This window comes from Panthera tigris, chromosome A3, assembly GCF_018350195.1.
Source record: "Panthera tigris isolate Pti1 chromosome A3, P.tigris_Pti1_mat1.1, whole genome shotgun sequence".
Lineage (NCBI taxonomy): Eukaryota > Metazoa > Chordata > Mammalia > Carnivora > Felidae > Panthera > Panthera tigris.
Genome location: NC_056662.1, coordinates 50131574 through 50150334, shown reverse-complemented (window position 1 = coordinate 50150334; position 18761 = coordinate 50131574).

Below are 18761 nucleotides of genomic sequence, written 5' to 3'. Positions count from 1 at the left end.
ACACAGGTGACTTCAACCCCTAGGCCCACCTGGCCTCCCAGAGGCATTCCAGATGATGACTGAACCTAGTCAGTTAAGCTACAGAGTGGTTCATTGGTTCCTAGGTGCATTGTCTCTCTGAGAATGTATGAGGCATGGGTTTCTAAGGCTTTTTCAGCCCCTTTCTGGCACCTCAGACCGAGTCAAACATGTTCTTCTGGCCTCATGTGGTTAGGAGGTCATGTCCCTCTAACTGTTCCACTTGAGGTGTTGAGAAATGGATGCCCTTTCACGAGAACAGCAAAGCAAATGCTTTGTAGATTATAAAGGCGGATGCATAATGGAATAATGTAAGAAATTAATCTATAATCAAAGGGTATGTGGTAAAGTTAGGGGAAAATCACCATGTTATTTCTTACAGGTTGTTTATACATAGGAACGTTTTCAAAATTAGGTAATGTTAGAAAAATATAGATGATGTATGCTACAAGGAAATCACTAGCATATATAATGCCAAGTTTACTATAATAAATTTGCCAGATCAACACACTGCTGTTGTCTGTGTCCATTTTTATTTTTTGTTTTTATCTTAGTTTTTTATTTTCTAGTTTTTTATTTTAGTTTTGTTTTATTTTCACCAATGCTGTTCTTCCTTTGGGAACGCCTGGTTGCTAGAGCTGGTCTCCAGCAGAGAGGCTTTGTCTTTCCCGCAGCACTCCAGGGAGGGGGACGCTTTCTCCTACTGTGGACTGAGCCCTCGATCCAGCCACTGAGCCCAGGGGTGGCAGACGAAGGCAGTCTTTGTACTATCACACAGCCCTCAAAGGAGGGGACCACTTTCTCCCACTTCAGACTGTGCCCCTGACTTACCATTGAACCCAGAGTTGGCTCCCCTCCTCCCCAAGTATGCGAACAGGGAGCCAGCCCCAGTCTGAAGAAAACCTGCAGTTAGAGAGAGGATCCCTCTCAGTCCCAGGCTGAGGTCTATCTCCTGTCCAGGTATAGTCCTACACTTCCCCAGGCGTCCTTTCTCTTCCTTTTCTCTCTCCGTGGAAGGAGATCCCTCCCCTCCAATTCCTATGTGGCCTTTTTTTTAATCTCCCCAGTTTACAGTCAACCACCTATCTTTTCTCCAATTGTTCCTTTTTCTTCCTGGTATATTCAGTCTCTTTCCTAACAGACTCTGTGGTTCAAAGTCCTTTGGCTTCAGCACTTCTTTGAGAGATGCGGGAAGTATGGATGGCCCTACTTCTCTTCCATGTTGGCCCCCTCAAGAGTCCTATAGTCTGCCTTGCCCCTGAGAGTCTGGGCCAGTCCTTGTGACTCTGGGAGAATTTTTGCCACAAGGCCCCTTCTTCATTAAATCGCTGGATTCCAGCAGTATGCATCCATTCTGAGGCCAGGGCATTTGAAGGGACCAAGCAGAGGATGTTTGGTGTGTTTGCTGGTGGGAGACTTGGTCAGGAAGCTGGCCTTCTTCTGGGCTGAGGACAAATGAAGGAAAAAATCTTCTTTCCAAGTGGATCCCCATTCCCAATTGAAATGGTGACTTTGCACCACCTGGAGCCCACTTCTTTCCCCTTGCTGTGTTTTTGAGAATGTATTTTTTTCTCCATTAGGCGTTATGGAACCATCACTCACTCAGCTGGCACAACTTGGTAAGCCGCAATCTCCCACTCTGTTCCTGTGCTCATTGAGAGCTATCAGTCTCTTCTTTAGCAAAGGAAAGAAGGACTTTAGTCCCTGTGTATGTGGTGCTTGGCTTGCTGTGCTATGAAGAGTAAAGGAGAGCCAGCTTGCTTCACTGTCCTGGATGACTGAGTTGCCTTCATTCTGAGAAGCAGACAGTTTGCACCTGGGCAGTATGAATGAGGAAGGGGTCAACATTGGAAGAGCCCTTGAAGATATGAGGTAACCAAGTCCTTTTTGCAGATTCCTGAGCAAGAGCACTCAGAACCCCATAGCTACAGTTCAAACACTGCTTCTTCCCCCAACTGATGGGAAAAATGGCATGGATAGACCAAGCTAGAAATCACTGCCTGCTAAAGAAAGAAGGCAGGCTTCTTGCTGACAGGGCTCCCTGTTGTAGGCCTATAGATGGCCCCCTTTGCCTAAGTCCACAGGCCTTTCTTATTCTGGATACAACCTGGTTGATAGGAGACTGCGCTGAGTACTTCATTCTCAACTTTGTCCAAATCTCATGTGTGGTGAAGAACTCTGGCAGTGTGTCTCCTTTGTCACTCCTGAAGATGTTTGATGAAAGAGGGTTTGCGAGGGCACTATTCTGGGACAGTGTTCCAGAGTAACATCCCCTAGTTTCTGCTTGGGGGTTTGGTGGTGTGCTTGTGATGGTGATTGATGTATTGCATTGGGTCCTTCTCAATTTGGTTTCAGAGTGATGTGGCCCTGCCCATACCCAGGGTATGTGAAGGTTCCCAGGGAGAATGCTCATGGGTAGGCAAAGCCCGTGGTTGTGGGTGGATCCAGGCTCCTGTGTGGGACAAGGGGAAAGGAAAGTCATTGTCTCTTTCCTCAGTTTCCCCCATGCCCATTTGAATGAACATGTTGGCTCACTTTGTAGTCATTTCTCTCCCATAGCTGCTTTCCTAACTTGGTCTCAGTTCACACACAGTTACCCTACCCTGAGCCTGTCACCTACAACCGAGGTCTCCAGTTTAGGGGTAAGTTTCCAAGCCTTTCCTAACCCAATGCATGGCTCCCAGAGATGATGTCCCAGAAGACAGCTGGCCCCCCTGTCCCTGAGCCCCCGGTGGTGGGAAGGCTACACTATCGTGCAAATGTGTAGCCACATGGAACACTGACCCTAATGGAGGGTCCTCCATCTGGCCCTCCATCAAAAGAACAGTTTGTGCATGTGCACCATGATCCTGGACCTGATCAGCACACAAAAATGCTTTTGAATACATAGAGGACCAAAGCCTCGTTCCCACATCTGATCATCACATGGAAGCTCATTCTTCATATGTCACAGCCAATGCTACCCCTCTCCACTAATATGATGGGTAGAAGCACACCAGAAGCCAAAGTTCCCCTCTATTTCCTTAAAAAAATTTTTTTGTACATTCATTTATTTTTTGAGAGATAGACTGAGACAGAGCACAAGCGGGGGAGGGGCAGAGAGAGAAGGAGACACAGAATCCGAAGCAGTCTCCAGGCTCAGAGCAAGCATTCAGCACAGAGTCCGATGCGGGGCTCAAACCCACAAACCATGAGATCATGACCTGAGACAAAGTCGGTCACCCACCAACTGAGCTGCCCAGGTGCAACCCCCCTGTATTTCTTAAGGGAGAATGTGGGCTTCTTGCTCATGGGGCTCCAAAGGGCTCCTGTGGAGAATTCCTGTAGCCAAAGGTCCCAAAGGTTCTTGTGATTCCTGACCAAGGTATATTACTAATTCATTGTGCTGATCAGGTTCTTCTGAACATGAAGAACTCTGGCCCTCAGTGCATCCACTTTCAAGACATTGTTTTATCATCCATCAAGGTACATCTCTAGCTCCATAAAATCTCACTCTTTCAGAGTACTATATCCAGCTGCAGATGTCAAATGGGGCCATCCCTTGTGACTTTGGGACAGGTGGAGCCAAAGCGTCCCTGGCCATTTGGTTTCAGGACTACATGGACATCCAGAGCACTAAGGATTTGGAAGGGGCCCGGTCAATAGCTGTTTGTGTGGAGGCTGGGCCAGACATATTAGCGGGAAGCTGGCCCCTTTGGAGGTCCTAGGGGAAATGAAGATAAACATCCCCTTCCACATGATTGCATTCACATTTGATGGAAATATGGAATGCCCTTTGAATGTGGCTGCAGCCATACCTTCTCCATTCCTGTGTTTCTCGCTTCCTCTTCATTCACTCTTAGGAGCCTTGGAGCTGGCACTCACTAAGCAGGCACCCAGGGACAGGCGTCAGCTTCCCACTGGGTCCCGTGCTCAGTACCAGCCATGAGCATCAGATATTGCAAAGGAGAATAGCCCTCCTATCACTGAGTTTGGTGCTTGGCTGTTTGTAGCCAAGGGTAGGGGGTGGAGGAGCCAGCTTACCTCCTACCTGCCTGATTGAGATGCAGAAAAGCATCTGAAAATTCTGAAAAGCAGACATTTCACACAAGAGCAGTAGGCTACAGAGGTTGGTCAGCACAGGAGGAGCTTTGTACTGAAGAGGCACCAATGCCCCTCTTCAAACTTTGGAGCCACAGCTCTGGGAACCTCCAAGCTACAACACTGTCACTGTTCACTCCATTCAATGATGGGAAAGCAACAAAATCAAACCAAGACCCAGGGTTCTATAGGTCCTTCTGAAGGAAGAAAGTAGTCATGTTGCTGCCAGAGCTTCCAGAAGGAAACTCTGGAGGGTCTTTGCCTAAGCCCTCTGCTGTTTCTTCTTCTTCTCACAGCCAGCCAGGTTGCCAGGAGTTGGTTCTGGGCACTCCCTTCTCCATAGAATTTTCCTTCCTAGCTCTGGAGATCTCTGGCCCCACTTATCCACAGTGACACATCTTTTTTCTCTTGTAGAAACAAGGCTCTTCCTGCAATCCATTCAGAATCAGTGTCTCAAGAGTCTATCCACTGTCTTCCACCTAGGAGTCTGATCCAATTCTTGTGACTGCAGAAGAGAAATTACCACAGGGTTACTACTCCATTACTTCTGGGGCTTTCAGAAGTATGCAGCCATTCAGAGCTCAGGGATTAGAAGGGAACCAGTGGAAGATGTCTGGTGTTTAGGCTAGGCTGGGGCTTTGGGCACAGATCAGGCCTCCTTCTGGGCAGAGGCAAATGAAGAAAGCCATATTTCCAACTGGATCCTCATTCCCACCGTAAATGTTGACCTTTGGCCCACCAGGCACTCGTTTTCTTTCCCTTACTGTGTTTCTGAAATTGTATTTTTTTTCTCCCCTAGGCTCCATGGAGCCATCACTCACTCAGATGGCAATCATGGCTAGGCCACAATCTCCCAATCTTCTGTGCTTGGTGAGAGGTACTAGGCTCAGCTCTACCAAAGGAAAGAAGGTCTTGAGTGCCGGGGTGCTTGGTGTTTGGCCTCCTGTACTATGGAGGGTGAAGGGGAGCCAGCTTGCCTCACTGTCCTGGATGACTGAGCTGCCTTTATTCTGAGAAGCAGACAGTTTGCACATGGGCAGTAGGAATGAGGAGGGGGTCAGCATTGGAAGAGCCCTTGCCAGGAATTAGGGAACCAAGTTTTTGTTGCACATTCCTGACCAAGAGCCCTCAGAACCCCATGGCTACAGCTCAAATACTGCAGTCTCCCACAACTGATGGGAAACGTGGCAGGATAGACCAAGCCAGAAATCCCTGGCTCCTTAAGAAAGAAGGCAGGCTTCTTGCTGACAGGGCTCCCAGGAGTAGTCCTTCAGAGGACCCCTTTGGCCTAATCCCACAGGCCTTTCTTATTCTGGATACAACGGGCTTGATAGGAGACTGTGCTGGGTAAGTACCCATTCTCAACTTTCTCCAAATCTCAAATGTGGTGAAGAATTCTGGCCGTGTGTGTCTCCATTTCCACTCCTGAACCTTTATGATGAAAGTGTGTTTACATGGACACTCTTCTGGGATAGTGTCTCAGAGTAATATCCTCTTGTTTCAGCTTGGGTGTTGGTGGTGTGCTTGTGATGGTGATAGAGGTATTGCATTGGGCCCTTCTCAATTTGGTTTCAGAATGATGTGGCCCTGCTTATACCCAGGGTGTGTGAAGGTGCCCAGGGAGAATGATAATTTCTAGGCTAAGCCCATGGTTAGGGTGGATTCCGCCTCCTGTGTGGGTTGAGGGGAAAGGAAAGTCAGGGTCTCTCTCCTTGGTTTCCCCCATGCCCATCTGAATTCACAGCTTTGACTACCCTTGGAGTCATTCCTCTCCCACTGCTGCTTTCCTAACTTGTTCTCAGTTCACACAGAGAGACCCTGTGTCTGTCTCCTACAGCGACTAAGATTGCTGGTTTGGGGGTGACTTTCTAAGCCTTTTCTGAACCAAAGCAGGGCTCTCAGGGCCTGATGTCCAAGAGGACAGCTCTACCCCTTGTCCCTGAGCCCTTGGTGGTGGGCAGGTTATAGTATCATGGGAATGGGTGGCCACCTGGACCCCTGCCCCTAGTGGATGGAGATACCCTCAATCCAAAGAACAGACATTCTGTGCATGTGCAGCATGCTCCATGACCTGATCAGCACACAAAAAGCCTTGTGAATAAATAGTTCACCAAGGCCTCATTCCCACCTCTTGATCACTACATGGAAGCACATTCTTCATATCTAGAGCTCCTGCTGTCCCTCTTGTAGGACACTATGGGTAGAAGCACACCAGAAGCCAATGTTCCCCTCTATTTCATAAGGGAAAAGTGGGTCTCTGGCTCACAGGGCTCCAAAGGGCAACCATTGCAGGACTTCTGGAGCCAAAGCCCACAGCCCACAGGTTGTGATTCCTGAGCAAGCCAGCTTGCGAATACATTGTACTAGTAAGGTTCTTATAAACATGAAGAAGTCTGGCCCTTGGTGTATCCAGTTTCATGACATTGCTTTATCATCCATCAAGATTTGTCTTGGGATCCATACAAATTCAGTCTTTCAGAGTACTGTCTCTGGCTTGCAGATGTCCAACAGGGACCAGCCCTTGTGACTGTGCAACAGGTGGAGCCAATGTGGCCTTGGCCTTTTGGTTTCAGGTCTACATGGACATCCAGAGACCTAGAAAAAATGTAAGGCATCCAGCAGAGCGTTGTTTGTGGGGATGCTGGGCCAGATGTATTAGCTGGGAGCTGTCCCCCTTGCTGAGCCTGTTGAAAATGAAGATAAACATCTCCATTCCAAATTGATCGCATTCCCACTTGTTGGAAATATTGAAAGCTTTGGTCCTGGCTGCAGCCATATCCTCTCCCTTTTTGTGATTCTGACTGCCTCTTCATTCATCCTTAGGAGCCATGAAGTTGGCCTCAGTCAGCAAGCACCCAGAGATGGGTGTTGGATTTGCACTCGTTCTGTGCTCAGTTACAGCCATTAACATCTGATAGCCAACCCAAAGGAGAATGGGCCTCCATACCTAGACTTTGGTGCTTGGCTGTTTGTCGCAAGGGTTGGGGGGTGAAGTCAGCCTGCCCCTTTTCTCTGCCTGATTGATGTGCCTTCCTTCAGTAAAGCAGACATTTCACACAGCAGCCAAAGGCTCCAGAAGCTGGTCAGCACAGAAAGAGCCTCTTACAATAAGAGGGCACCAGTGCCCCTCTCCACTCTGGAGCCACAGCTGGGGGAACCTCCCAGCTATAGCACTGTCACTCCTCACTCCATTCAATGATGCGAAAAGCAACAAAAGCCAGCCAGGCCTCCAGGTGCCGTAGGTCCTTCTGAAGGAAGAAGGCAGGTCTGGTGCTGTCATGGCTCCCAGATGGAGACACTAGATGGTGTTGTTGCATAAGCTCTCTAGTGTTTCTTCTTCTTCTAGCCAGGTTGCCAGGAGCTGGTGCAGGGCATTCCTTCTCCATAGAATACCCCTTCCAAGCTCTGGAGAGCTCTGGCCCTCCTCATCCACCTTGATGCATCCTTGCTTTCTTGTAGAAACAAGGTTCTTCTCACAATGTGTTCAGAATCGGTGTCTCAAGAGTCCTATCTTCTGCCTTGCCCCTGAGAGTCTGGTCCAGTCCTTGTTGGAGAGGACTTGTTGGAGACTGTTGGAGAGTTTTTGCCACAAGGCCCCTTGTTCATTAAATCACTGGGTCTCAGAAGTATGCGTCCATTCAAAGGCCCAAGGCATGTGAAGGGACCTAACAGAGGAAGTTTGGTGTGTATGCTGGCGGGAGATTTGGGCAGGGAGCTAGTCTCCTTCTGGGCTGAGGGAAAATCAAACAAAACTTCTTTCCAAGTCGATCCCCATTCCCACCTGAAATGTTGAGCTTTGGCCCACCTGGCACCCATTTCTGTTCCCTTGCTGTGTTTTTGAGAATGTATTTTTTTTCTCTATTAGGTGCCATAGAGGCATCCCTCAATCACTTGGCACCCCTGGGTAGGCCAAAATTCTCACTCTGCTCCTGTGCTCAATGAGAGGTGCCAGGCTCTGCTCTACCAAAGGAAAGGAGGCCTTGAGTGTCTGGGCACTTGGTGCTTGGCCTGTTGTGCTATGGAACATAAAGGAGAGCCAGCATGTCTCACTGACCTGGATGACAGAGGTGCCTTCATTCTGAGAAGCAGACAGTTTGCACATGGGCAGAAGGAACGAGGAGGGGGTCACCATTGGAAGAGACCTTGCCAGCAATTAGGGAACCAAGTCCTTGTTGTAGATTCCTGATAGCTACAGCTCAAACACTGCTGCCTCTCTCAACTGATAGGGAAAATGGCGGGGTTTGACCAAGTGTGAAATCTCTGGCTCCTTAAGAAGAAGGCAGGCTTCTTGCTGACAGGGCTCCCAGGTGTAATCCTTCAGAATGCTCCCTTGCCCTAACAGGCCTTTCTAGTTCTGGATACAGAAGTGTTTTATGGGAGACCACGCTGGTACTTCATTCTCTAGTTTCTCCAAACCATGTTTGATTAAGAACTCTGGCAGTGTGTGTCTCCATTGCCACTCCCGAGCCCTTTTAATGAAAGACAGTTTGCATGGATGTTATTTTGAGACTGTGTCTCAGAGTAATATCCTCTTGTTTCAGCTTGAGGGTTTGGTGGTGTCTTTGTGATGATGATGGAAGTGTTGCTTTGGGGCTTTCTCAATTGGCTTCAGAATGATGTGACCCTCCCCAAATCCAGGATGTGTTCAGGTGCCCAGGGAGAATGCCTTGTGGGTAGACCAAGCCAGAGGTTGGAGGTGGATCCTGCCCCCTATGTGGGACAAGGAGAAGGGAGTGTCAGGGTCTCCTTCCTCGATTTCCCCCATGCACATTTGAATTCACAGCTTTTACTCATCTTGTTGTCATTCCTTTCCCATTGCTGCATTCCTAACTGGGTCTCAGTTCACACACGGAGACCCTGTGTCTGTCCTGTACACCACACAAGATTCCTGGTGATGTGAGTTTCCAAGCCTTTCCTGAGCCAATGCATGGCTTTCAGAGTCTGATATCCCAGAGGACAGCTAGTACCCCTGTCCCTGAGCTCTTGATTCTGGACAGGCTACAGTATCATGTGAATGGATAGCCACATGGACCCCCTGCCCTAATGGATGGAACTACCCTCGTTTGGAAGAAAAGTCTGTTCATGTGCAGCACACTCCAAGACGTGATTGGCACACAAAATGCCTTTTGAATAAATAGTGCACCAAAACTTCATTCCCACCTCTTCATCATCACATGGAAGTACATTCTTCATACCTCAAAGCCACTGCTGCCACTCTTGATGGATACAATGGTCAGAAGCACCTATACTTTTTGAGGAAGAATGTGGGCCTCTTGTTCACAGGGCTCCAACAGGCATCCTTTTGAACACTCCTATAGCCAAAGCCCCCAAATGGTTCTTGTGATTCCTGACTCAACCATCTTGTGAATATATGTGTTAGTCAGGTCCTTCTAAACATAATCCAATTCTCATCCTTCATGAAGAACTATGGCCCTCAGTATATCCAGTTTCATGACATAACGTTATTATCCATCAAGGTTCATCTCAGGGTCTGTACAAAACCAGTCTTTCAGAGTACTATCTCTGAGTTGCAATGTACGATGGGGAACAGCCCCTGTGACTGTGAGTTAGGTGGAGACAAAGGGGTTCTGGCATTTTTGTTTCAGGACTACATGGACATCCAGAGACCTAGGGCACCAGGAGGGGTCCAGCAGTGAGGTGTGTTTTGAGGCTGGGCCTGAAGTATTAGCAGTGAGCTGGCCTCTTTCCTAGGCCAGGGGAAATGAAGATAAACATCTCCATTCCACATCGATCACATTCACATTGGATGGAAATATCGAACACACTTTTGTCATGGCCGCAGCCATTTTGACTCCCTGTGTTCTTGACTGCCTCTTCATTCACACTTAGAATCCATTGAGCTGGCACTCACTCAGTAGGCACACAGGGATGGGTGTCAGGTTCCCACTGCGTCCCATGCTCAGTAACAGCCATAAGGAATAGATATCCCAAAAGAGAATATCCCTCCTTTTCGTGAGCTTGGTACTTGGCTGTTTGTAGCAAAAGGTGGGGGGAGGGGAGCCTGCTTATCTCACTGTTCTGCTTGATTGAGGTGCCTTCCTTCTGAAAAGCAGACAGTTCATACAGGAGCAGTAGACTCCAGAATTTAGACACACAGAAAGAGCCCTTTACAGAAAGATGGTACCAATGCCCCTCTTCACTTTGGAGCCACAGCTGGGAGCACCTCCCAGCCATAGGACTGTCACTGGTCACTCCATTCCATGATGGGAAAAGCAAGAAAAGCAGACCAAGTCCCAGGGCTCTCTAGGTGTTTCTGAAGAAGGAAAGCAGGCCTGTTGCTGAGAGGGCTGCCAGATGGAGACTCTAGGGTGCTATTGCCTAAGCCCTCTGTTGTTTCTACCTTTCACAGTCAGCCAAGTTGCCAGGAGCTGGTGCCAGCACCCTCTTCTCCAAAGAAACCACCTTGCAATCACGGAAGAGGTCTTTCTCTCCTTATCCAACATGACACATCTTTCCTCTCTTGTAGAAATAAAGTTCTGCCCGCAATCCATTCAGAGTCAGTATCTCAAGAGTTCTATCCTTTGCCTTCTGCCCAGGAGCCTGGTCCAGTCCTTGTGACTCAGGAGAGGTTTTGCCACAGGGCTCCTTCTTCATTAATTCACTGAGTTTCAGCAGTTTTATTTTTAAACATTTATTTATTATTGAGAGACAGAGTGTGAGCAAGGGAGGGGCAGAGAGAGAGACACAGAATCTGAAGCAGGCTCTAGGCTCTGAGCTGTCAGCACAGAACCCGACATGTGGCTCAAATTCACAAACTCTGAGATCATGACCTGAGTCAAAGTCAGATGCTTAACCATATGAGCCACCAAGTCGCCCCTAATTCACTGGGTGTCAGAAGTAATCAGCCATTCAGAGGTCCAGGGTATTTAAAGGGACTTAACAGTGGATGTTTGGTGTGCAGGCTTGGCCAGACATTTGGGCGGGGAGCTGACCTCCTCTGGGTCAAGGGCAAATGAAGCAAAACATCTTCTTTCCAAGTGGATCCCCATTCCCACTGGAAATATAGAGCTTTGGCCCACTTGGCACCCATTTCTATCCCTTGCTGTATTTATGACAATTTATTTTTTTCTCCTGTAGGAGCCATGGAGCCATTATTCAGCTGGCACCCCTGGGTAAGCCGCAAACTCCCACTTGGCTCCTGTGCTCAGTGATGGCTATCAGGCTCTGCTCTACCAAAGGAAAGAAGGCCTTGATTCCCTGGGTGCTTTGTGCTTGGCCTGCTGTGCTATGGAGGATGAAGGGGAGCCAGCTTGCCTCACTGACCTGGATGATTCTTTTGCCTTCTTTCTGAGAGCCAGACAGAATCAGCAGGTGGTCAGCACTGGAAGAGCCCTTGCCAGGAATTATGCAACAAAGTCCTTGTTGCAGATTCCTAAGTAAGAACCTTCAGAACCCAATAGCTACAGCTCAAGCACTGCTGCCTCTATCAACTCATGTATAGAATAGCAGGGATAGACCAGAAATTCCTGGCTACTTAAGAAAGAAAGCAGGCTTCTTGCTGACAGGGCTCCCAGGTGTAGTCCTTCACTGGGCTCTGTTGGCCTAAGCCCACAGGCCTTTCTTATTCTGGATATAACCTGGGTGATAGGAGACTGCACTGGGTACTTCCTTCTCAACTTTCTACAAATCCTGTGTGATGAAGAACTCTGGCAGAGTGTGTCTCCATTGCCACACCTTAGACATTTTGATGAGAGATGGTTTGCATGGAAACTATTCCAAGACAGTGTCTCAGAGTAATATCTTCTTTCAGCTTGGGGGCTTGGTGGAGCTTTTGTGATGGTGATAGAGGTGTTGCTTTGGTCCCTTCTGAATTTGGTATCAGAATGATGTGGCCCTCCCCATACCCAGAGTGTGTGCAGATGCACAGAGAGAATGCTTTCATGTAGGCTAAGCCAGAGATTGGGGGTGGATCTTGCCTCCTGTGTGGGACATGGGGAAGTGAGGTTGGGGTCTCCTTCTTTCAGTGCCCCCCATCTTGTTTGAATACACAGCTTTGACTAACCTTGTTGCCATTCCTCTCCCATTTCTGCTTTCACAAGTATATCTAAGTTCACACATGGAGACGCTGCAACTGTCCTCTACAACAAACAAAATCCCTGGTGTGGAGGTGAGTTTCCATAGTTTTCCTGAGCCAATGCAGTGCTCTCAGAGTCTGATATCTCAAAGGACAGCTCTACCCCCAATCCCTGAGCCTTTGGTGCTGGACCGGCTACAGTATCATGGAAATGGGTAGCCACATGGATCCCCCCACCCCAATAGATGGAGCTACCCTCATTCAGAAAAAGATAGTGCATATTCAGCATGCTCCATGACCTGTTCAGCGCACAAATAGCCTTTTGAATATACACTGCACCAAGGCCTTGTTCCTGCCTCTTGATCATTACATTGAGGCACCTTCTTCACAACTCAGAAACTCTGTTGCCCCTCTTGATGGATACAAGGGGCAGAAGCACACCAGAAGCCAATGTTTCCCTCTGTTTCTTAAGGGTGAAAGTGGGCCTTTTGTTCACAGGGCTCCAGTGAGCATCCTTTGTAGCACTCCTGTAGTGAATGCCCACAAAAGGTTCTTGTGAGTCCTGAACAAGCCAGCTTCTAAATACATCGTGCTAGTCAGGTTCTTCTAAACATGAAGTCCTCTGGTCTTCATTGTTTCCAGTTTCATGACATTGACTGATCGTCATCAGGGTTTGTCTTGGTATCCATACAAATTCAGTCTTTCAGAGTACTATCTCTGGCTTGCAGATGTCCAACGGGGACCAGCCCTTATGACTGTGGGACAGTTGGAGCTAAAGGATCCCAGGCCTTTTGGTTTCAGGACTACATGGACATCCAGAGCCCTGGGCATCAGAAGGGGACAAGCTGAGAACTGTTTGTGGGGAGGATGGGTCAGACGTATTAGCAGGAGCTGACCTCCTTGCTGGGCCTAGGGGAAATGAAGGTAAGCATTTCTATTCCACACTGATCACATTCCCATTGGATGGAAATATTCAATGCCTTTTGGTCCTGGATGAAGCCATTCCTGTGTTTCTGACTGCTTCTTCATTCAACTTTAGGAACTATGGAGCTGGCACTAACTCAGCAGGCAGCCAGGGATGGCTCTTGGCTTCCCACTGGTTCCTGTGCTCAATAACAACTATGAGCTTAGGATATCCCAAAGCAGAATAGCCCACCTATTCCTGAGCATGGTGCTTGGCTGTGGGGGTGGGGTGGGGGGATTGGAGCCAGATCGCCTCCTTGGTCTGCCTGATTGAGGTGTTTTCCTTCTGAAAAGCATACAGTTCACACAGGAGCAGTAGGCTCCAGAAGCTAGTCAGCACAGAAAGAGCCCTCACAAGAAGAGGGCACAAATGCCCCTCTCCACACTTTTGCACCACAGCTGGGGGAAGCTCCCAGCTACAGCACTGTTACTGCTCACTCCATTCCACAATGGGTAAAACAAGAAAAGCAGACCAAGTCCCAGGGTTCTCTGGGTCCTTCTGAAGGAGGAAGGCAGGCCTGTAGCTGACAGGGCTCCCAAATGGAGACACTAGAGGGCACCTTTGCCTGAGCCCTCTGGTGTTCTTCTCTGGAACAGATTGCCAGGAGCTGGTGCTGGGCACTCCCTTCTCCCTAGAATTCCCCATCCAAGTTCTGCAGAACTCTAGCCCTCCTTATTCACCTTGACACATCTTTGCCCTCTTGTAATAAACAAGATTCTTCTCATGATCAGTTCAGAGTCAGGGTCTCAAAAGTCTTATCCTCTGCCTTCCACTTGGGAGTCTGGTCCAGTCCTTGTGACTGGGGAGAGATTTTGCCACAGGGCTTCCTCTTCGTTAATTCACTGGGTTTCAAATGTATGTGGTCATTGAGAGGTCCAGGGAATTTGAAGTGGACCAGCAGAGAATGTTTGGTATGTAGGCTGGGCCAGAGATTTGGGCAGGGATCTGGCTTCCTTCTGGGCCGAGGGCAAATGAAGCAAAACATCTTCTGATGTTTTGAGATTTAGACTATCTCGTGCTCAGTTTTTTTTCCCTTGTATTTCTGACGATTTATTTTTTTTCACCTGTAGTGGCCATGGAGCCATCGCTCACTCAGCTGGTACTCCTGGGTTGGCTGCAAACTCTCACTCTGCTCCTGTACTCAGTGAGAGCTACCAAAGAAAAGAAGGTCTTTAGTCCCTATGTGCTTAGTGCTTGGCATGCTGTGCTAGGGAGGGTGAAGGGGAGTCAGCTTGCCCCACTGACCTGATGATTGACTTGCCTTCATTCTGAGAAGCCAACAGTTTTCACATGGGAAGTATGAATGAGGAGGGTATCAGCATTAGAAGAGCCCTTGCCAGGAATTAGGGAACCAAGTCCTTGTTTGCAGATTCCTGAGCAAGAGCTCTCAGAACCCAATAGCTACAGCTCAAGCAGTGCTACCTCCCTCAACTGATGGGAAATGTGGCAGGGATAGATAATCCAGAAATCACTGGCTCCCAAAGAAAGAATGCAGGCTTCTTGCTGACAAGGCTGTCAGGTGTAGTTGTTCATGGAGCTCCCATGGCTAAACCCACAGGGCTTTCTTATTCCAGATACAACCCAGTTGATAGGAAACTGTTCTGGGTATTTCATTCTCAACATTCTCCAAATCTCATGCCTGATGAACAACTCTGGTAGTGTGTGTCTCCACTGCCACCCCTTAGCCCTTTTAATGAGAGGGTTTGCACGGAGACTATTCCAAACAGAGTCTTAGAGTAATGTCCTCTTTTTTCAGTTTGCAGGTTTTGTGGTGTCCTTGTGATAGTAACAGATATATTACATTGGGTCCTTCTCAATTTGGTTTCAGAATGATGTGGCCTTCCCTAAACCTAAGGTGTGTGAAGGTGCCCAGGGAGAATGTTTGTGGGTAGGCTAAGTCAGAGGTTATTGATGGATCCTGCCTTCTTTGTGGGACAAAAGGAAAGGAAAGTAGAGGTCTCCTTCCTCGAGTTCCCCCGTGCTGATTTGAATGGATAGCTTTGACTCACCTTGTAGTCATTCCTCTCCCATTGCTGATTTTCTAATTTGGTCTCATTTCAGACACTGAGACCATGTGACTTTCCCATACACAACTAAGTTACAAGGATTGTGAGTTTCCACTCAGTTCCTGAGCCAGTGGTGGGCTCTGAGTGTGTGATGTCCCAGAGGACAATTGATTCTCATGTCCCTGAGCTCTTGTTGCTTAGTAGGTTTTTATAGCTGTAGTAAATAATTTTCTTTCTTTGGAAAAAAGAATCTTCCTGGAATTGTTTCAGAGCCCTTGTCTCAGAGCCATGTATTTCCATTTAAGCTGGGAGTCTGATGCAATCCTGGTGAGTGTGCAGTAGGTTTGGCCACAGGCATCCTGCGGTTGGGTTTCATAATTTGTGGACATCACCAGGCCTAGATCATCTGTAGGTGCCCAATGCAGAATGCTTGTGTATAGGCTAAGCCAGGGGTTTTAGGAATGGAGCTAGCCTCCTGTCTGGATCGAGAGTTGATTAAGAAAGATATATTTTTCATTGATGGATGCCAGCCCTTTGGAGATGCAGAACTTGCCACTGCTTGTACTCATGCAAATCCCAAGCTGCTTTCCTAGCTAGGTCTCTGTTCATGTTCCAGGAGCCATGGCTGTATGAATTGTGCCAGTTTCCCCGTCAGTTCCTGAGGAAATTGAAGGAATATGGGTCTATTATCCCAGATGAAACCTGGCCCTTCTCTCCCTGAGCGTGTGGTGTTGCTTAGCTGGCTAGTGTATGCATGAGCATGGGTATCCAGTTGGCCTCCCTCCCCTGACTAATGGAGATCCCTTCATTTTGAAGAACACTAAGTTTTCATGTGGGCAGAATGGTCCAGGATCTTCTCAGCACAGAAAGTACCTTTGGATGGAATCCTGCAACAAGACCTGCTTCCAAACATTTCCATCATCATGGAACACATACCTCCTACATCTGTATCACTGCTACCACTATGTACCAATGACAAGGGCAGAATACATACACAGAGCCAGGTCTGTGGATTCTGAAGGAAGAATCTGGGCAGTCTTCTTGTGGATGAGGCGTACAAGTAGAACTTATGGATGCCACCATTTGCCAAATCCCACAGGTGTTTCTCCTTCCTGAGTCAGTCAGTGAGCTGGAGAAGACAGTGCCAGTTACGTCACTTCATTATCCCTGATACATAGTTCTGGCCCTCCCTCTATCCATTTTCAGCCCTTTGCTCTATTTTAACTCTTACAATAATATCCTGGGCCATGACGTGGGTATTCTGGTCCAGTCATTGTGACTGTGGCAGATGTTTGGCCAAGGGGCCCCTGGCTCTTCAGCAGGATAGTTTTCCCTGTATGATGGTTCATCTCTGCATGAGTCACACAGAACTCAGATTTCTGGCCAAGTAGCGCTGTGGTTTTGTTTTTGTTTTGCCATGGAAGATCCTCCGAGCCTCTTGGGTTTCAAGCATCTTGAAAAGACAAGAATAACTATAAAATTGGAATTTGTTACAGTAGCTGAATGATGCTCAGGGCAAGCAGTCTTTATTTTAAACCCGTGCAACCCTAATGATATATGAATAGTCAAGGCAACCCTGCTCTAGTGCCACTCTCTGCATTTCTTCCAGGCATATTGCACACTGACCAGCATCTTGACTCAAAACATCCTCATTATAGGGTATCCCTGGCTTTCTTCACCACATCCTATCATCCTTATCCATTTTATATGAGGGTACACATGTGAGAGCACTTTAATCCTCCAAACGTGGGCTGGGAGAAGTGAACTGGTAAGGAGGCAAACACCAGGAGCTGCTCGAATGGGTTCCACCCTATGTGCCAGTCTCTTCCTTCTGCTATAGTCCTTGGGGCTGTTTTGGGCCTAGTCCTGCTAGCCAGGACTGTTGAGTATGCTGAAGGAGGACAGCATTGCACAGGCCAATGCCATGGTTGCCACACCATGAACACAGGTGGTTTTGCTGGGCCACTGAGACTGCTATGGTACAGAGTTGTTCCTGCCTTTGCCCCTGACCCAAAAATCTCATTTGATGGTGACCTTCACACAATAATGATACCCGTGGTCCCCTGGCACATCTTTGCTCCAGATGGAAAGTAAATCCAAGACCAAGTGCAAATGCTGTCATTAGTAGTGGTTGGGCTGCCTTGCTTGGGCCCCACCTCCAACATGCACAGGCTTGTGTGAAAATCTCTCCCTGGGCACAGGTTGAGTGAGTGACAGCTCTATGGCTCCTGACTCTAAATAGGGAAATAGTTAGACAAATAACCATGGGAAAGGAGTGTCCATAAGGAGGGCCAAAGTTCCAAATAGCCAATGGGAATGGGAACATTTTGGAAAGGGACTGTGTAACTTCATGTCCCCTCATCCAAGAAAGGAGTCTAGCTCCTTTTCCAGTCCTCTGGCCCAGCCTATGTGCAAATGTTCTAACCTGGGCCCTTCCAATGCCCTAGGCCTCTGAATGCATGCATGGTTTTTACATCAACTTGCCAGGGTCCTGTGGCCAAACCCATCACACAGTTTGATGAGGGTGTCCAGCTGAACACCAAAGATATTCCACTGAGAGACTACATGGAATGGACCTCAGAGAGGACCTAGTGTGAAAATAGAGAAAAAAGGTGAGAATGGATCCACGGAGGGTCAGAGTTCCTCACTAAGAATGAGAATGGGATCATATGGAGAATGAAGTGACTAGTGCCATCTCCTCACAAGCTGGCTCTCTCAGGAATATGCAGAACCTGTGGACTTTGGTGAAAGGACCCCCCTACAGGCTACACCTGGGAGCCCTGTCAGCAAAGGATCTGCATTCTTTCTTCACAAAAAGAGGGAGAACCCTGTCTTTGGGTCTGTTTCTCACCATTAGAGGACAGGGGCGGCAGTGATTCAGCTCTGCTTGTTTGGGGCTTCTGGCTGATGGTCAAGTGGTTAGAACTTGGTCTGGGTCCAACATTCACTTCAAAGTCCCTTTGGGCACTAACCATGGCCTGAAGCACAGTGCACATGCATGAACCATCTAATCTGCAGGATGAAGGCACTTCTGTTAGCAAGGGGAGGGAAGCCAGCTGGCTACCCATCCCTTCACTGACTCTAGCTGACTAAGCACCAAGCCCCCAGGGATCAGAGGGGCTTGCTTTACTTTGGGATGCCAGACACTGAGAGCTGTCAATTTGCTCAGAAACTGGGAACTCCACACCCATGTTTGGACCTGGGCTGTGTACCTGACACAGACCCATGGATCCTGCAATGTTCTAGTTTAAACCGAGTACATTCTCCTGAGGCTCTTGCTCTGACTGGCTCCCAGGTAGAACCTAGTTTGAGACAAAGAGCCATAAAATGCAAATAGGCAACCTGAGGACCAAAGGTCTTCATTAAGAAAGAGACTGGGCTAAGTTAGAATTCAGTGCCTACTTCTATCTCCTGTCAGGCTGGCTGTCTGGGGAGTAAGAAAGACCTGAGTATTAGTGTTAAAGAAAACTCCATTGGCTACACCCAAGAGTGAAATTCTACAGGAGGTCTATATTGTTCACTAAAAATCAGGAAAAGCTGGATTTTGTGGGTTTTTTCTGTCCTTCATCAGGAAATAGAAGCACCATTTATTTGGAGGAAGGGGTTCCTGCACCTAGCTTGTGATCAAGTGTTTGAGTCTGGACCTGACACAGTTCTT